The sequence below is a fragment of the Macaca mulatta genome, chromosome 17 (assembly GCF_049350105.2).
Source record: "Macaca mulatta isolate MMU2019108-1 chromosome 17, T2T-MMU8v2.0, whole genome shotgun sequence".
NCBI classification, from domain to species: domain Eukaryota; kingdom Metazoa; phylum Chordata; class Mammalia; order Primates; family Cercopithecidae; genus Macaca; species Macaca mulatta.
Genome location: NC_133422.1, coordinates 32,776,881 through 32,790,233, shown reverse-complemented (window position 1 = coordinate 32,790,233; position 13,353 = coordinate 32,776,881).

Sequence of the window (13,353 nt, the reverse complement as noted above, 5' to 3'; positions counted from 1 at the left end):
GATACCAGCCTCAAGCTTGGTGTCCTCAGGGCCACCCTCACTTCAGACCAGTTAACTGCAAATTTGTGGGTCTCCACAACTGCCCTGAGGTTCTATAATTTGCTAGAAAAAATCATAGAACTCAGGAAATTCTACTCTACTTATGATTATATTCTTATTAAGTGAAAGGATACCATTGGAACCAGCAAAGGAAAGGAAGCATAGGGAAGAATCTGGGAAGACTGCAAATGAGAAACTTCCTTATTCACAGGGACACATTACTGTCCTGGAAGAGATGTGTCACAGTATACATAGAGAATTGCCAACCAAAGAGGTTCACTGGAGCCTTTGGGGTCCAAAGTTTCTACTGGGGCTTGATTAGTTACTGTTTGCAATAGTTTCAGCCTGTCCCATAGGTTTGGCTTAATGCCTTTAGTTTCCAGCTTTTCCAGAGATCAGAATTGATCTGTTAAGTCCCACCTTAAATCACAGTCATATTGTTAGAATTTTTGGTGGCCAAAATCCCCAAGCAAGCAAAGACCCTGCTCTCAGATGGGACACTTCAGAGGCCTAGAGATCAGCTTCAAGTAACCAAGGGTAACATGCAGACCTCTCTTTGGGTAATATTAATTCTTCACTACACAGTATGATGGTCAGAAAAGCAGTTACCTTTAAGGGCATGTAATAACCAGAGAGGAGCAGGATCTCATTTCCAGGGTCCTGGTAATGTTCTATTTCTTGGCCTGACAGTGGTGGCACAACTCTGTTTATTTTACTACATTTATTGGGCTGTGCTTTTATGATTTGTATGCTTTTCTATATGTGCGTTATACTTCAATAAAAATATATACTTAGGGAAAAAAAAATTTAAACCCAGAGATACGACTCAGCCCAAGCAGCTATTTAATAGTATAAAACAGGGAGTGCTATACAATTCATGGCTTCTACCCAGTAGGGAAGCACTTTTCAGGTTGAACTCAACACAGAGGCTGCACTCTTCCTGCCAGAGAAACAGCTGCAGTGAAACCCTCCCTGCTGCTAAGGGGCTGAAAGGCCATTTCAACCCAAAATGGCATAGGTCATGAATGGTGTGTGGGCCAGAAAATATCAATGAAGGATGCAGAGCAGTGTAAGAAAGAAAGATGGGGTTGAAAGAAGAGGAGGGAGAAAAGGGGGAAAAAGGAGAAATAAGATCAAGACCAAGTTGAAATATTATTTCTTTAGCTGAATATTCACTCATGTCTTAGCATTTCCCAGAACAGTCTCTGAGGCAGGATTTGTGTAAAAGTGATTTATAAGAGAGTAAGGGAGTTGTGATTTATAAGTGATTCATAAGAGAGTAATAGGACAGTGAAGGGCAGCAATTCAAGCAAGGTGGCCATCTTAGGCACAGTCCCAGCCTCAGCCTGATCCCACAGAGGAGCCCTATAGTATAAATTGTGCCTTAGGGTTCATCTCTACTCAGGGCAAGGGAGCTGGATTTCCATACTCCTCTACTAGTTGGTCACTTGCTAGGGGCAACATTAAGGGGGTCATAAGCTCCCAGGCATTTGCAACTCGCTGCAACTTCAGACAAAGCAGCTCTAATATTTTGAGGACAGTCCTCCAAAGAGAATTGTCATGTGAGCTGTTACAAGCTAAAGTATACAGATCAAGACAGAAGCCTACAAACTATGGAAGGGACCTGAGAGGATCACAGTGGAGCAGTAACTGTTCACTACACCAAGTGACAAAGAATTGCAAATTAATATGCAAATATGCTATATATTTGTTACACATTTATGTACACTTTCTTGTTTGTTAAATATTTAGTACACCCCAGCCAGGCACAGCGGCTCACGCCTGTAATCCCAGCACTTTGGGAGGCCGAGGCAGGTGGATCACCAGGTCAGGAGATCTAGACCATCCTGGCTAACACGGTGAAACCCCATCTCTACTAAAAATACAAAAAAAAACAAAATTAGCCAGGCGTAGTGGTGGGCGCCTGTTGTCACAGCTACTCGGGAGGCTGAGGCAGGAGAATGGTGTGAACTTGGGAGGCGGAGCTTGCAGTGAGCTGAGATGGCACCACTGCCCTCCAGCCTGGGCAACAGAGCGAGACTCCATCTCAAAAAAAAAAAAAAAAAAAAAAAGCATTTAGTACACCCCATTCCTTGTATCCTGGTATGACAGTCATCATTCTCAGTCAATCTTTTATAATGTTCCAAGTTAGATAGTCTTTTAAATTATTGTTAAAGATATTTACTCAAACTGGCTGAATTACAGCCAATAATTTCAGTCACTATTTTAGCGATCAGAGAAGGAAGACAAGAGAAAGACGTCTCTGATCCGAATGTAATTTAGTATAGTCACTATGGAAAACAGTATGTAAAAATAGGCCTGCCATATGATTCAGTAATCCCACATCTGGGTAGATACCCAAAGTAAATAAAATCAGTATGTCAAAGAGATATCTGCAGTCTTATATTCACTGCAGCATTACTAACAATATCCAAAATATAGAATCAATCTAAATGTCCATTGGTGGATAAATGTATAAAGAAAATGTGGTATACATACATAATAGAATACTATTCAGCCATTAAATAAAGAAAATTATGTCACTTGAGACAACATAAATGAACCTGGAGGAAATCATTTTAAGTGAAATAATCCAGTCACAGAGAGATAAATAATGCATTATCTCACTTACCTTTAAAATATAAAAAGTTGAAACTCATAAGGAAAGAATAGAATAGTAGTTACCCAGGGCTGGTAGAAGGAGAAAGGGAGGAGATTGGGGAGATGTTGGTTAAAGGATACAAACTTTTAGTTAGACAGGATAAATAGATTCTAGAGATCTATTGTATAGCACAGTGACTATAGTTAATAATGAACTTGGGCCAGGCGCGGTGGCTCACACCTGTAATCCCAGCACTTCGGGAGGCCAAGGCGGGCGGATCACGAGGTCAGTAGATCGAGACCATCCTGGCTAACACGGCGAAACCCCATCTCTACTAAAAAAAAAATGCAAAACATTAGCTGGGCGTGGTGGTGGATGCCTGTAGTCCGAGCTACTCTGGAGGCTGAGGCAGGAGAATGGCGTGAACCAGGAAGGTGGAGCTTGCAGTGAGTTGAGATTGCGCCACTGCACTCCAACCTAGGCCACAGAGCGAGACTCTGTCTCAAAAAAATAATAAAATAAAATAAAATAAAATAAAATAAAATAAAATAATTGCTAAGAGATTCGGTCTTAAATATTCTCACCACAAAAAAAGATAAGTTTGTGAGGTGACGGATGTGTTAATTAGCTTGATTTAATTATTTTACAATGTGTACATATTTGAAAACATCACATATAGATCATAGATGCATATATTTTTATTTAAAAAATATATCTTAATAAATCTGGAGGAAAAAATGGAACAAAATGTTGCCCATGAACTTATGCTATCCTGAAAAATCTTAAGCCTGTCACAGTGAGTTATGAGCTATGATCATTCATTTAAAAGGCAGTAAGTGGGGAAGACATTGTGCTAGTTTCTAGTGATACAAAGATAAACATACATAGAACTTGCCCTTGAGGAACCCATATTTTAAAGAAGAAAGTCAAATTATAACTTATAAGACAATATGGTAAATGGTATAATAAAAATATAAAAAACATACTGTAGAGAAGTACTATATTTGAGTAGAACTTTACAAAGCAAGCAACTTCAATAAGCATTTTCCTCATTCGATACACTTTTGCTGAGTGTCTTTTATGTAATTATATTATTCTGTGCCCTTCCGACATACTACCACATTTGAAACAGGTAAGGAGTAGTGCTATTTAAGAATAAAGAAACTGAAGTTGTGGCAAAGACAATACTCAAACTATTCATTAAAGGTTAATCTGTATGCTTCATAAACATGATCCAGCAGAAACTATTTAAGGACAATATTTCTTTTTTTTTTTTTTTTCAGTCCTTTTTTTTTTTTTTTTTTTCCTTTGAGACACAGTCTCACACTGTTGCCCAGGCTGGAGTGCAGTGGCATGATCTCAGCTCACTGCAACCTCCACCTCCCAAGTTCAAGCAATTCTCCTGCCTCAGCCTCCCATCAGTCAGTTCTGAAGAGGTCAGCAACCTACTGCCCACAGACCAAATCCACTCCAATGCCTATTTTTATAAATAAAGTTGTATTAGAACACAGTCAAGGTCATATATTTATGTATTGTCTATGGCTACTTTCCTGCTAGAGAGACAGAAATGAGATGTGACAGAGATCAAATGGTCGTCTAAGCCTAAAATATTTACTATCTAGCCTGTAAGGAACTGTTTGCTATTTTTTTTTCCAACATAGTAGAATAGAGGCTCTCCCAGCATACCTTACACACTTGGAAATAGCAAAATAGTGTGTAGAGAGTCATACTGTGAAGTTAAATTCAAGAGGAAATGGAAGTTCAACAGAAACGTAAAAGAAAACTTCAAATACTGCTAAAAAGAAAGGAGGCAGCAGCCCACATGGTGGGGTATAGGGAAACCCATCAATGAATCCCGGGTGTGTGAGAGGGGAAGTGAGTGCCTCCATAATACATATTCCCACTGGGGAGTTAGGTAATTGAGGCCACAAGGGAGTTCTCTGACCTTCTCAATTCCTGGATCTGACTTGCAGATAGTCGGGAGGCGGTAAGGAGGAAGGGCACTGGGACATACCCCATGTGCACTCCCAGACATAGATGCCAACAGACCATTCCTGATCCTAACTCACAGCAAGCTACATGAGAACCTGCCAGCCAGCATGCCTTTCTTGGGCTGGGAATTAGTGATCTGGTCTCAGGCAATATAGGAACCCCAAAGGCCAGAACTGATAGGCAAGTGTGGCATAGGCTTTAGCCACAGGTGTTGGAGTTGGGCACCCCCCTTCATGGGACCAGACTGGGAAGGGGTAGCATAAAGGATTGAATTTTACCCAGGTAGCAAGTTTTGTGGCCTGGAATGGTTTTGTGATCTGAAGGCAACCTGCATGTGACTTGGCTAATAGTATCAACTTGCTACCAGTATCAGGCCATGGACGGGAGCTCTGCTGGGTTGACAGAGTGAGAGAAGAGCGGTTCCCACTTGCTTTGAGTAATTTTTGCTACCACCACTGCCCATGCCACCTCAGCTACTCAGGAGACTTTGAGTTTGCTCACTCGCTTGGTATATCACTCACTGCTACAACCAGCATTTCAAAAAGCCACCACATTAAAGCTATTTATAACCAAGGTTATTATACAAAGTCTACACTACTGAAGACACCCAGAACGAAGGCCAAATGGCCATCCTCAACATACATCATAATTACATCCTCAAAAAGAAAGACAGCCCCACCTCAATAAGAAAGTTAATTTTAAAATAAGGAGTTACTGTTTCTCCAAATACAAAAATAAAATAAAGATTAAAAAATCAGCATAATATTACCAGGCTCAAACAATCCTCCTGCCTCAGGCTACCAAGTAGCTGGGACTACAGATGCACATCACCATGACTGGCTAATTATTAGTATTATTTTGTAGAAACAGGGTCTCCCTATGTTGCCCAGGCTGGTCTAGAGCTCCTGGGCTCAAGTGATTCTCCAGCCTTGAACACCCAAACTGCTGGAATTAGAAGTATGAGCCACTGTACAAAACCAACACAGAATATTTTTTAAAGAAAAACCAAACTGAACTTCTAGAAATAACAAAATAATAGCAAAAAATACAAATTACAGTTGAAAGTTTCAAAACCAGACTAGACCGACCACAAAAGAGAAACTCAGAACTTGAAGACAGGTTTTGTGAATTAATCCAGTCAGACAAACATAAATAAAAAAGAATAAACAAAGCCTTTGAGAAGTATGAGGCAATCTAAAGTAACCAAACTTACAAATCATAGACACTCCTGAGGGATAAGAAAAAGCAAAAATCTTAAAAGCCTATTTAAGGAAATAATTGATGAAAACTTCCCTAGTCTAGCAAGAGATATGGACATCCAGATACAAGAGGCCCAGTGAACTCCAGGAAGTGCACTGCAAAAAGGACTTAGCAATAACAGTCATCAGTCTATCTAAAGTAAATATGAAGGAAAAAAATCCTATAATCAGCAAGAGAAAAGTGTCTTGTCGTGTATAAAGAAACTCCATCAGACTAACAACAGACTTCTCAGCAGAAACTGTACAACCCAGAAAAATTGGGTCTCTATTTTCGAAGTTCTTAAAGAAAAAACTACTAATCATGATTTTTATATCCTGTCAGAATAAATTTTATAAATGTAAAAGAAATAAACTCTTTCCCAGACAAGCAAACACTGAGGGAATTTGTCACCACTAGACTGGTCATACAAGAAATGCTCAAAAGGGTCATAAACATGGAAATGAGAAATCAATATTCACCATCATAAAAACAAATGAAAGCATGAAACTCACAAATCTCATAAATAATTACATAAAGGTAAAAGATAAATAAATCAATGGTCAACATGTCATAATGTCACCCAAAAAAAAGTCAGAGAGAAAAAAGAAACAAAGAATTCATAGAACATCTAGATAACAATTAACAGTATGATACAAATGAAACCTCACATATCAATATTAACCTTGAACATAAATGAACTAAATCCTCCACTTAAAAGATATGAACTGGCAGAATGAATTTTTAAAAATGAATCAACTATATGCTGCTCACAAGAAACTGACTTTACTGCTAAAAATACACAGTGAAGGTAAGGGTTGGGAAAATATATTTCATGCAATTGGAACCAAAAGCAAGCAGAATTAGCTATACTTATATAAAATAAAATAGACTTTAAATCAACAACGGTAAAAAAGAGTCAAAGAAAATTATTATGTAATGATAAAGGGATCCATTCAATAAGAGGAAATAACAATCCTAAATATCTATGCACCCAACACCTCAGCACCCAGATTCATGAAACAAATATTCCTAGACATAAAGAAAGAGATGAATAGCAACACAATAATAGTGGGGGACTTCACCCAACTCACAACACTAGACAGATCATCAAAACAGGAAATCAACAAAAACACAGGACTTAATTAGGACTTTTGACTAAATAGACTAGACCTTTACAGAACACTCTACCCAAACACAGCAGATTATACATTCTTTTCTTCAAAAAATGGAACATTCTCCAAGATAGACAATATCCTAGGCTACAAAACAAGTCTCAACAAATTTTTTAAAATAAAATTCATATAAAGTATCTTCTTAGACCACAGGAGAATAAAATCAGAAGTCAATATCAAGAGAAGCTCTCAAAACTATACAAATACACGGAAATTAAATAGCATAATTATGAAGGATTTGGGAATCAATGATAAAATTAAGAAGGATATTTAAATTTTTTTAAATAAATGAAAATAAAAATCCTGAAACAACCAGTAATTAGTCGCAAATTAAATCAGTAATTTAAAAAATCTCCCAACAAAATAAAAGTCCAGGACCAGATGTATTCACAGCCAAATTTTATCAAACATACAAAGAAGCGGTTACAATCCTCCTGAAACTCTTCTAAAAAATTGAGGAGGAAGGAATCCCTAAACCATTATACAAAGCCAGTATCACCCTGATACCAAAGACAGACAAAACACAACAAAATTAAATTAAAACTACAGATCAATATTCCTGATGGACATAAATTTTTAAAATCCTTAACAAAACACTAGCAAACTGAATCCAACAGCACATTAAAAAATATATATACCATGATCTAGTGGGTTTTATTCTAGGGATTCAAGGATGCTCCAATATATGCAAATCAATTAATGTAATTGATCTATAAATAAAATTTAAAGCAAAAACTACATGATCCTCCCAATAGATGCAGAAAAAGCATTTGATAAACTTCAGCATCATTTCATGATAAAAATTCTCAACATACTAGGCATAGAAGGAATATACCTCAAAATAATAAAAGCCATATATGACAAACCAATAGCCAACATCATACTGAAATGGGAAAAGTTGAAAACATTCTCCATAAGAACTTAAACAAGGTTGCCCATTTTTACCACTCCTGTTTAACATAGTACTGGAAGTCCTAGTCAGAACAATAAGATATGAGAACAAAATAAAAGTCTTCCAAATTGGAAAAGAGGACATCAAACTATTTCTTTGCTGATAATATAATCATATTTATAACTAGCAAATTCTAAAAATTTCTACAAAAGACTCCTACGTTTGATCAATTAATTCAGTAAAATTGTAGGAAACCAAATCAGTGTACAAATATCAGTCACATTTCAATATACCAATAATGATCAAGCTGAGAATCAAATCAAAAAGTTAATCTCATTTACAATAACTACAAAAAACACAGAAATATATATAACCATAGAGATAAAAGAACTCTACATGGAAAAACTACAAAACAATGGTGAAAGTAATTGTAGATAAACAAGTAGAAAAACATCGCATGCTTATGGAATAAAATAATCCATATCATAAAGTGGCAATTTTATTATATTGCTATACATTGCATTGAATCTGTAGGTAAGCTCAAAGCTTTAATAAAGTTTAATATAAGCTTAATAAAGCTTTAATAAGCTTATAACAAAATCATTTTTCAACAAAATTAGAAAAAAAATCATAAAATTTATGTGAAATTTAAAAAGAACCTGAATAGCCAAAACAATCCTAAGCAGAAAAATCAAAGTTGGAGGCATAATATTACCTGGCTTCCAATTATATTACAAGGCTATAGTACCAAAACAGTGATGTGCTGGTATCAAAATAGACACATAGATCAATAGAACAGAATAGAGAACCCAGAACTAAAAGCACATGCCTACAGCCAACTGACCTTTGACAAACCCAACAAACACATATACTGAAGAAAGGGCACCCTATTCAATAAATGCTGCTGGAAAAATTGAATTGCCTTATACAGAATAATGAAACTGGACCCTCATCTCTCACCATATAAAACATTCAACTAAGGGCTGGGTGTGCTGGCTCACATTTGTAATCCCAGCACTTTGAGAGGCCGTGTTTTAAGAATCACTTGAAGCCAGGAATTCAAGACCAGTCTGGACAATATAGCGAGACCTCATCTCTAAAATTAAAATTTAAAAAAAGAGGAAGAAAAAATAGCCAGGTATGGTGGTATATATTTGTAAACTCAGCTGCTCAGAAGGTTGAAGCGGAAGGATCACTTGAGTTCAGGAGTTTGAGGCTGCAGTAAGCTACAACTGACACTGCATTCCAGCCTGGGTGACAGAGCAAGACCCATCTCAATAAATGAATAAATATATCAATCAATAAATAAAAATACAAAAATTAAAAAATCAACTCAAGATAGTTAAAAGATTTAAATGTTAAACTTCACACTATAAAAATATCAGAAGAAAACGTATGAAAAACTCATCTGGACATCAGCCAAGACAAAGAATTTATGACTCAGACCACAAATGCACAAGCAACAAAAACAAAAATAGACAAATGGGACTTAATTAAACTAAAAAGCTTCTCAACAGGAAAAGAATAATTCACAGAGTGAACAGACAACCTGTAAAATAGCAGAAAAGATTTATAAACTATGCATCTTACAAGGGACTAATATCCAGAATCTACAAAGAACTAAGCCAAATCAACAATAAAACGAAAAACAGGTTACCCCATTGAAAAATGGGCAAAGGACATGAACAGAAATTTTTCAAAAGAAGACATACATGGCCAAAAAGCATACGAAAAAAATGCTTAACATCAGTAATCATCAGAGATATGTAAATTAAAACCACAATAAGACAACATCTTACACCACTCAGAATGACTTTTATGAAAAGGTCAAAAAATAATAAACATTGGCAAGGGTGCAGAGAAAAGGGAACATTATATACTGTTGGCAGAAAGGTAAAGTATTACAACCTCAATGGAAAACAGTATGGAGATTCCTCAAATAACTGAAAATACAATTATCATTTGATCCAGCAATCCCACTACTGGGTATCTACCCAAAGGACAAGAAATCCACGATATCAAGAAGATAACCTGTGCTTGTAAGCTCATCACAGCACTACTCACAATTGCAAAGATTTGGAATTGATCTAAGTGTCTGTCAACAGATGATTAAATAAAGAAAATGTTATATATATATATATACACATACATACGTGTGTGTGTGTGTGTATGCAATGGAATACCACTCAGCCATAAAAAAGAAAGAAGTCTGAAAAATCAAATGCCACATGTTGTCACTTAAAAGGGGCATCTAAATAATGTGTACTCATGGATATACAGTATGGCACAGACACTGGAGATTCAGCAGGGTGAGAGGGTGGGCATTGGGGTGAGAAAGAAGAAATTACTTAATGAGTACAATGTACTTTATTCAGGTGATACTTACACTAAAACCCCAGACTTCACTGTGCAATATACCCATGTAATAAAACTGCACTTATACCCCTTAAATTTATAAAAATAAGAAAAAGAATACAAAGAAGAAAAAAGAGGAAATGTTCCCTGACCACTGTTATATCACATTAGGTGTAAATTATAAAATCTGAAAATATCTGCTTGGAATTTACTTATAGCTTTAAAAGAATTATACTCTGTCTATGCCTTCTTAGAAGCTGGATATTGGTGTCATTTTCTATCTAATGTACTAAAACTCTGGGGGCAGAGGTAATGCCCATTTACATTCTTTTCACTCACTACTTTTAATACTGAAATGTAAAACCAGGTCTTAAAAATAAATGTTTGTGATGACTCATTCCTTAGCCTTTCTGTTAGCAGTAAGTCTTCCAACAGATTGTTGAAGATGGTTGGTCGATCTAAAGGCAGTGAGAAAATTAAATAACCAACACCCCATAAAATGGATGAGATTCCTAATTTAATATTCAAGAATAATATAGAGATTAAAAAAAAAGAATAAGATAGTTTTGGTACATTTCCAGCTTCTAATTGGGTCCAAATATATGAAGGACAGAGTTAGAAGAAAACATATCATGGCCTTCTTCAAAAAAACCCATGAGAAAAATGAGAGTAAATTAAAGGTATTAATAGTCTCAAAATTTAGAAAGTTGGAAAATTTGCATATGTTTTGCAGATGTGCAAACAAATTTAAAGGTATAAATTACCATTTTATAAAACACACCAAGAAAGGATTTTAAAACTGAGGTGAGGACAGGCGTGGTGGCTCATGCCTGTAATTCCAGCACTTTAGGAGGCCAAGGCGGGTGGATCACTTGAGGCCAAGAGTTTGAGACCAGCCTGACAAACATGGCAAAACCCCATCTCTATTAAAAATACAAAAATCAGCCAAGTACAGTGGCACGCACCTGTAGTCCTAGCTACTTGGGTGGTCGAGGCATGAGAATGGCTTGAACCTAGGAGGTGGAGGCTGCAGTGAGCTGAGATTGCACCACTGCACTCCAGCCTGGGCAACAAGGGAGACCCTATCTAAAAATGAAAAAAAAAAAAAAAATTGAAGTGAATAAATTCTTTAAGAAAGAAAGAAAGAGTAGTATGTTTATAGCAATTATCACCAGTTATTTGGCTTTGTTTAAATAATTGGAAAGTCATTCAAAAATTACATAAACAACTTATGTCTTAAAAAAAAGAAATACTTGTTTTCATCACAATGGTACTTATTATTTACATTTTTGAAGGACTTTATGGTTCATGGGGCATGCCAATCATATCACATCTAGTTGTGTAGCTTCTCTCAAATTTTATGATTTATGTCCAAGTAGATTTGTCCATAACCTTATTGTAATTCAGCAATGTGGCTGTCTCCATTGAGAATTGATTTGTACAAAGGTCTTTGGCTTCCTGCTGTCAGGAAAGAGAACATATAAGCTCCAGGAATGATTAAAGTAAAGGCTGAAGTAAGTTTTTCACTTTAGAAAAATATCAAAACACTTCAAGATTGTGCTTTCTTAAATCTAACTATGTGGACTATAAAATTCAATTATCACTAACTTTTAAACCTTATAAATTTTCCAAGTTAGTTGAGGTTAAGTGGGAACTTCTGACTCTCAAGACACTATCATGGTCTTACCTCTCGATGAATATGCTTCCTGATCTTTGTTAGTTTCTGTTTACTCTGATACAAAACTTTATATTAAGAAACCGAACTTCCATTAAGTTTGCTTTTATTTAATTTCGTTTTGAGCCCAATAAACAGCCTTCAGCGTGGAGCATATAGACTTCTGCTCTTATTATAAAGCCCAAACAAGAGTCTTGGGAAGTAGCGTCCCGAGGATTTAATAATAAAAGCAAATCCTTGAAAGCCTCAGCCCCATTCATTAGCATAAATCAAACCCCTGCAACTAACTGTGGGGGTAGATCTAAGGTGACTCCCTTGCCAGTCAATATTTAAATAAGAAGGTCTGTACCTACAGAATTCGAATTATTACAGCAGGGAGCTGAGTTCAAGCCATAAATAAAACAAATAGCTTGCTCCTCATAAAGGTGATGCTAGGTAGGAAATCAATTTTCCTCTCTGCAGAAAATGACCAGTCTTCCATCACCCAGAAGGTTTGTTTGGAACAGTGCCAGTCACCTAATGGGTGCTCGATAAATACATCTAGGATTATTCCAGTCAAATCCTTTACAGTCTTTTTAGGACAAGTCAATGTATCAGCATGATCCTCGACGTTGTTGTCTTGGGGTCTTTCTTGCTTTTAGAGTGGGAATTGTTTCCTTAATCACTCTGAACTTTGGCTTAGTGCTTTTTTTTTTTTTTTTTTTTTTTTTACTTGGCAGTTCATTCCAAAAATTCTTCAATAAAACAGGTTTTGCCCTGGAGATCTTTTATAACTGGACAGAAAACCCCATCTGACCAAAATAGTTACGTGCTGTCTTTACTGCAGGTCAGATACCCAAAGTAAACATATTTTTATTGCTTTTCCTTATAATCTTTTAAGTTTCTGATTTCAAAATCTACACATAACGTTCTAGAAGAAGCTTTTTCTAAGTGGACCCTTCAATGGGCCTGACATAGTCACTCTGTACAGAGATTCTGGTTTATATATTAAGAAGTATCTTAATGCCACTCCAAAAAAAAAGAAAATAATAAAGTTATCTTTTTAACGTTATATTTTGTTCTCTCTTTGTAACTGAAATGAACTAACTCAGAAATCTAAAATCTTTTGCAGCAATAACACAAAAGGTTCTTCTTCTTATTTCCATAAATAGAATAATTTAATCCCTGTCTATCATTCACGATTTTTTGTACTCGTCTTCCCACTCCTTACCTCACAAGCCCTACAGAATAGTGTCAATGTGGAAGGTGAGAGTTTTAAATACTTTGAGGCCATGGGCCAGGTTTTATGAACAGTGCATTTTACACATCCTTATTCTCATTCTCATTCTCTCTATCTCTTTCTCTCTTGCTTTCACTTTTTTTTTCTCACTCAACTTGTTTGTTTACA